General features: G+C 36.3%; 1 long non-coding RNA gene across 3 annotated transcripts; it reads right to left on the bottom strand.

The window, feature by feature from the left end:
* Positions 1 to 4031: 4031 nt before the first annotated feature.
* Positions 4032 to 5485, bottom strand: LOC143186607 (uncharacterized). 3 transcript variants are annotated; one of them, XR_013003079.1, is made up of 4 exons: positions 5428 to 5485; positions 4643 to 4878; positions 4337 to 4569; positions 4032 to 4276 (listed from the first exon to the last, which is right to left on the bottom strand). It is a non-coding gene; the product is annotated as an uncharacterized LOC143186607 (long non-coding RNA). The 3 variants fall into 3 exon arrangements; XR_013003081.1 differs by having other exon boundaries at positions 4032 to 4264; XR_013003080.1 differs by having other exon boundaries at positions 4647 to 4878.
* Between the last annotated feature and the right edge of the window lie 1002 nt (positions 5486 to 6487).

Below are 6487 nucleotides of genomic sequence, written 5' to 3'. Positions count from 1 at the left end.
TATTTTGCGCATTTAATTAAGATAGATCTTACCAAATAAGTATAGTAAATCGATAGTAAAAGGCAAATTACGGATAATATAGCTATCACAGATCATAATGTCCGTACATTTTAGATATTCAGCAGCAAAATTGATTACGCTTGTCCAAAGATGAGCGATGCATTAGTGCCACCAAAACCAAAGGAATTAGAAAGTGTATATTGAATTTTATGCTCCTGAGCTTTAAACGATACAAAATTTAAATCACATCCTTCTGAAGGTTTATGTAAATTTAAGGTTGGCGGAATAATTCCATTATTTAACGCAACAATACTGAATATTGTTTCAACGCTCCCTGCAGCACCAAGTAAATGTTCTATAGAAGATTTGGTTGAAGAAACAGGTATTTTATAAACGTAGCTACCAAATAACAGTTTCATTACTATTACTTCAACTTTATCTTCAAGTGGCGTTGAAGTTCCATGTGCATTGATATATCCTACTTGATTTGGATTAATTTGCGCACTTTTTAAGGCAAGCTGCACCGCCTGAAATGCGCCTATCTCTTCTGGATGTGGTGCTGTAATGTGGTGCACATCTCCTGTGAGTCAGTATTCAGTAAGTTCTACATGTATTTTTGTTCCCCTTTTTTTGCATGTTCGTATTCCTCCAGCACCAATATACCTGCTCCTTCACCCATAACAAAACCATTGCGTTCTGCATCCCTGGCTTTGAAGCTTCTTCCGGTTTATCATTGAATTTAGTTGATAATTCCTTCATAGACGCAAAACCTGCAATTCCAACTCTGTACAGTGCACTTTCTGCTCCACTTGCAATCATAGTATCCGCTTCACCAAGTTTTATAGTTCTTGCTGAATTTATGATCGCATGCGCACCTGTTGCACATGCAGTTACTGCTGAATCGTTTGGACCTGTAAATTCGTATTTAATAGAAATATGGCCAGTTATCAAATTTATTAGATTTGCAAGGACTGACACGTCTGGGCCCTTTTTCCTGCATGGTAGTAACATTTTCCTGAATTGATGGAAGACCACCTATACCAGAGGCAAGTGTTACACCAACACGTTCTCTATCTACTTTTGAATTTTCTAAAGATGAATTTTCCACAGCTTCCTCTTGGGTAAGTGCCTTAAGTTCTAGCCTGATCGTTAATCTGCCCTGAAATTCCGGTAAGAAGTCAGATGGCTTAGACTGATGAAAAGCACCAGATGCAGTAAATAATATATACTCTGATTTTACATGGCCATACTTAGTTATAACAGTTGTTCCTTCAAGTAGTGGTAACAGATCGTGTCACACTCCTTCTCTGTTTACCTTTTACTTCTGTACGCGTTGCAATTTTGTCAATTTCATCCAAAAATGCTATACCGTCATTACTAACAAGATCAATGGCTTCTTTGATTATCTTATTTTCATCCATTAGCCTTTTACTTTCAACATCAATTAATATTTCACGTGCTTCTTTTACCTTCGCGGTAATAGTTCTTGTTTTTTTTTGTTCCTGTTAATCATCTTGTCCACTATTTCTGTTACATTCGTCACACTAACTTGCCCACCTGTCATGCCTGGTACATCGAAAGTAAGCAACATTCTCTTGCTCTCCCTGACGTTAATATAAACTTCTCCGTCCTCAAACTCTTTATTCCTCAACCTTTCTCGAAAAATTTGTGTACTCTCTTCGGTTGCAGTTTCGCCTACCATAGGGTTTACTATTGTTTTCTCAGCTAAAATTAAAGCCTTGTTAGCTAAGGCTTTACGGGCTTTCTCTTTAACTATAACTATTGCTGCATCAACTAAATCGTGTATTATCGATTCAACGTCACGTCCAACGTATCCTATTTTAGTAAACTTCGTTGCCTCAATTTTTATGAACGGTGCACCGGCAAGTTTTGCTAAGCGGCGAGCTATTTCAGTTTTATCCATCCTTGTATGACCGATCATCAATGTATTCTTAGGTATGATTTTATCACGCAATGTAAATGGAACCTGATTTTGACGCCAACGATTTCTGAGCGCAATAGCAACAGCATGCTTTGCATCATCCCGTCTGATTATGTCTGATATATCCCGTCTGATAATTTATGTAATCCTTTAACTATCTTCTGTGGTGGCAGGTCATCTAACAAAACTTGAGGATTGCTATTATCTTGAATATCGCTGTCATTTGAATCAAAACCACTCTTAATATCTTTATAGAGGTCATTCTTTTCGTCATAATTGTCACTACAACAAGGCCACCTTTCTGAAAGGGTTATAGGCTGATCGGAAAAATTAGCACACTAAGTTTTTTGCTTAGAGGACATATAACTCCTTTATCTTTTCAGTAACTACATTATGATTTGTATAAATACATATATCGCCAGGTATGTTCATAGCCTTTTTTGCAATCTCTTCTATTGATATTCCTTTAATGTCAATTAAAGCTCTTGCTACAGATGGAGCAAAATTTCCTTCAGAGCTAATAGCTGCGATTCCATCTGCAGGTTCAAGAACAACACCTGTTCCCGTAGTTACTAATGAAATAGATTTATCTGCAACAATCGTCGTAGCCCCTAATTTTCTTAGATATTTATCCATTTTCCAGTCTTTTGCAAGTTGAACACATGCTCTCATTAATTGCCCTGGGTGCTTGTCAAGTTTAGATTCTAGTCTTTGAAAGAGAGTAAATGCAATGGCTGTTGCTCCAGCAAAACCGGCAGTTACAGAATCATCAAAAAGACGCCTAACTTTTTTTGCTCCGGATTATGTAACAGTGAAACCTGCCGATCACCTATTACTACTAGGCTTTTATCTTTTCTAATTGAGAGTATAGTAGTTCCATACATTTTATTGTTATCGTGTTGAATCATTTTTCTATCACTTTAAATAAGAATCTCATTATATTTTAATGTTTAGTAAAATTTGCTAAGTATGTTTAATTACAGCTTATAATATAACACCTTCCTTATAACATTTAAAGTGTAGATGCAGAACATAAATCACCCGGATTTGGAGAAAAGCATAAATATTTCGTTTGAGGCAAAATTTAACGGCCTTACATTGCCATTATATAGCTCTATATATCTTAGAAACTCCAGCTGCAAACTTAGCCCAGTGGACGGTAATTTATTTCTTGCAGGGTTCAACGATCGAAGTGAGACATCAAGAGCAACAGAAGCAAAGCTAATAATAAGTTATTTTGAAATAAAGCAATATGAAAAGAGTCTTATAATACCGGAGAATTACACACGAAATAAAATGTATATAGAAAACGTATTTGTTATAGAGAAAGTACTGCAGCTCGCAGGTTTTAAGACTAGAATTGGCCTTTTTCACAACGAAGCATATAATTTAATAGAAGCATATGAAGCTATCGTAAAAGAAAGCTCTCTGCTAAAGACAACTTCAGGATTTGTGTCCGATGTTATTATACTGAATCGTGATATGACGAGCCACATTCCAGACATGCTAAAAGACGTAAAGAAAGATATAGTACCAAGCCCACTATACGGTTGGCATAGCAGACAGAAGTTTAAGTATTTTGAAATCTATCAAGAATTAGCGTCCGCATTTTGTAGCGAATTTAAAATGGACCCATGGTTTACTCCTGTGCTTACAGAAAGCTGTAATGCAGTTGACTATAATGATTGTTCATCACTAGGAGCAGTAGCGACTAAAGTTGACCAAATATTATCTCTAGTGCAAACAAAAATATGAAGAATATGAAATAAAAGCACATCCTTACGTTTTTATCAAAACAAGCAATGGCACATATGGGATGGACATTATAACAGCAACAAGTGGAGAGGACATATTAAATCTCAATAAAAAAAGGCGTCATAAAATGAAAAACATAAAAGAAGGAATAGTAATCGATAGCGTTATTATACAAGAAGGTGAACCAATCATTGATATATTTGAATGCAGTCCTGCAGAACCGCTAATATACTACATAGGAGATACTCCAACATGTTACTTATACCGATGTAACAGCAGGAAAGATGTATATTCTAGCTTGAATGCCACTGACTGTGGTTTTGATGATGCTAGCCAGGTTGTGGAACGTAAAACTCTGTCACTTTGGAGTATTGCTGGCAAATTAACAGTAGTAGCGTTGGCAGTAGAAACAAAATCTTTTCACCTCTAACCCTTACATTCCAACAGCGTTGCCATGGGGCAGATCATTACCATCATTACCGGGCTGAATATGGTTATGACCAGCATTATCAAGTTCAGTGAAAGGATCATCATTGACAGGTTCTTGAAACAATTTATGAAGCTGAACTGCAACAAATACTGCACTATATATTATGCTAACTGTTACGCTTAAGTTGAAATTATAGATTATGCCATTACCTAGGTTTATTGGTATGATTGCAATCTCCATTCCTTTTAATATGAAGATTAACAAACCTAATGGCAAAGTTAATGTGCTGATAATAAAGTCCTTCTTACACTCAGCAGACTTTTCAGGATCCTTATTGTCTAGGTATTTTTTCCATGAATAATAGTAGCTTATGGGTTCCGAAATAAACAGAAATAGGATCGTTGATGTTAAGTGAATGTGGCTTATTACGTCTGCATTACACCTAGTAAAAAAATGGATGACTTTCAACATCATCAATGCTTCTATGATGCTGCTAGCAAGATTAGCCGATTTACCCACAACTTTTGCCCGCTCTTTTTTACTCTCAAGGTTTCTGTAATCCTTAATTAGATCCTGTAGAGTAAATGCAGAATGGGCAATATATAGTATACATGTCGGAAAATTTACTGGTCGAGCAACATTCCGTATAAGAAAGATATTGGATCTATTATTGTCAATGAACTCGCAGCAAAATTGCAGTGAAATCTTATACAATAGGGCTGCTAAACCTGTTGTGATGCAGATTAGCTTCCTGAAAATATGATCATTAATACCATACACCTTTTGTGCGAGTATGTTAGATTCCTTTTTTAGCTTGTTTGGCATAAACTAGTTAACAAATAATAACTCCATTTTATACTATCACATAAAAGCCTTGAAGAAAAGCCCTATAAATCAGAACTTTAAGGGTGATTTATACATAAATCGGCTAAGAATTTTATAAACAAGAAATCAATACTGAGAGTTGGTAGGCGAAAACACTATCCATTCTTGATAATTGCTTTATATTCTATATCAAGTTCAACTAGAGTTTCTGAATGCTCAGAAGCAAAAGATATAGGTGATAAAACTACAGATACACCATCAACTTTTGTACGTGATAGCTCACATTCAGTGCTCGACTCTAGCCATTTTACAGGACCAATCTTACTCTGATAACATATTGACCAATCTAAGTTACTGATAGCTAACATTTCTACTATTGACTCTACGTTTCTTTCTACCTGTGAATCGTAAGGGACGCCTTTTTTAATAACGCTAAGGGGCATGCTATATGCTGAAAATAGGACTCTTGGCTTACCAATCCTGCTGGCTAATTTGTAGTACTTGACTATCAAGTTAGCCTAAGCCTCAATAAAGTTTTCTTTGTCATAATAAAGACGAATTATCTCCGTATTGCATTTTAGGTCATGCTTTTTAGCATTTTTTTGCCAGTTTGCGACGGATGACAAAGTTGTGGTGGTTGAATATTGAGGGTATAGTGGCAGCAAAATTATCTCATCAGGATCAAACTGCTTTACACTTTTAACAACTTCGTCAACAAATGGATGCCAATAGCGCATACAAATGAGTACCTTGTGTACATGGTTTCTATCTTCATTTAATTTTAGTTCTAAAGCATTAGCTTGTGCTTTCGTATTATCCAAAATTGGTGATTTACCTCCAATTTTCTCATATATTTCTTGTACAGTATTTTCTCGTTTTTCGGATATAAGCTTTGCTGAAAGAAACCGAAAAGGGTTTGGTAAACTGATTATTCTTCTGTCATAAAAAAGGTTAAATAAAAATGGACGGACTGTATTCAGTGAATCAGGTCCACCAAGGTTAAATAAAATGACAGCCTTTTGCACCTACGCACTGCTTACAACAAATTACTTCTGAGATGCCTATGAAATTAGCTACACACTCATAAAATTCAGTTGTAGGCACTAAACTTCTCACACAGTCATACAATAAATGGCCTGATCTCTGCAGGTTACTCTTGGTGGATGTGAACCTCCAGTTGAAAAATGTATTGACAAAAGACTTCGTACCGTTTCAAGAAGTTCAACAGCAGCTAAAGATAGCATTACACAACTTTGCAGGACCTTCAAAAGAACCTTTAGGGGAAAAAGTGAAACTTTAACGAAAAGAGAGGTACTACTTGTTTCATACAGTGGTCGCCCTAAGGTAAGCGAATTATACTCGGTGTGTTTCCTATTTTGTTCAAAGATAGGAAATTTTATAGTATCTCTCTTAACACTTTGCCGGCCGCACTGTTTTTAAACATTCCTTCGCTTGGCGCCGGCCGCCGAGCGATACTTTGCGAAGGTCACAACTGTGGTGTCGCCGGACGTCATAGTGTTAAATTCCGCGTCCAT

This window comes from Calliopsis andreniformis, unplaced genomic scaffold (genome assembly GCF_051401765.1).
Source record: "Calliopsis andreniformis isolate RMS-2024a unplaced genomic scaffold, iyCalAndr_principal scaffold0019, whole genome shotgun sequence".
NCBI lineage: Eukaryota > Metazoa > Arthropoda > Insecta > Hymenoptera > Andrenidae > Calliopsis > Calliopsis andreniformis.
Note: the sequence above shows the minus strand (reverse complement) of the source record. Positions and strands in the feature narration are given on the sequence as shown.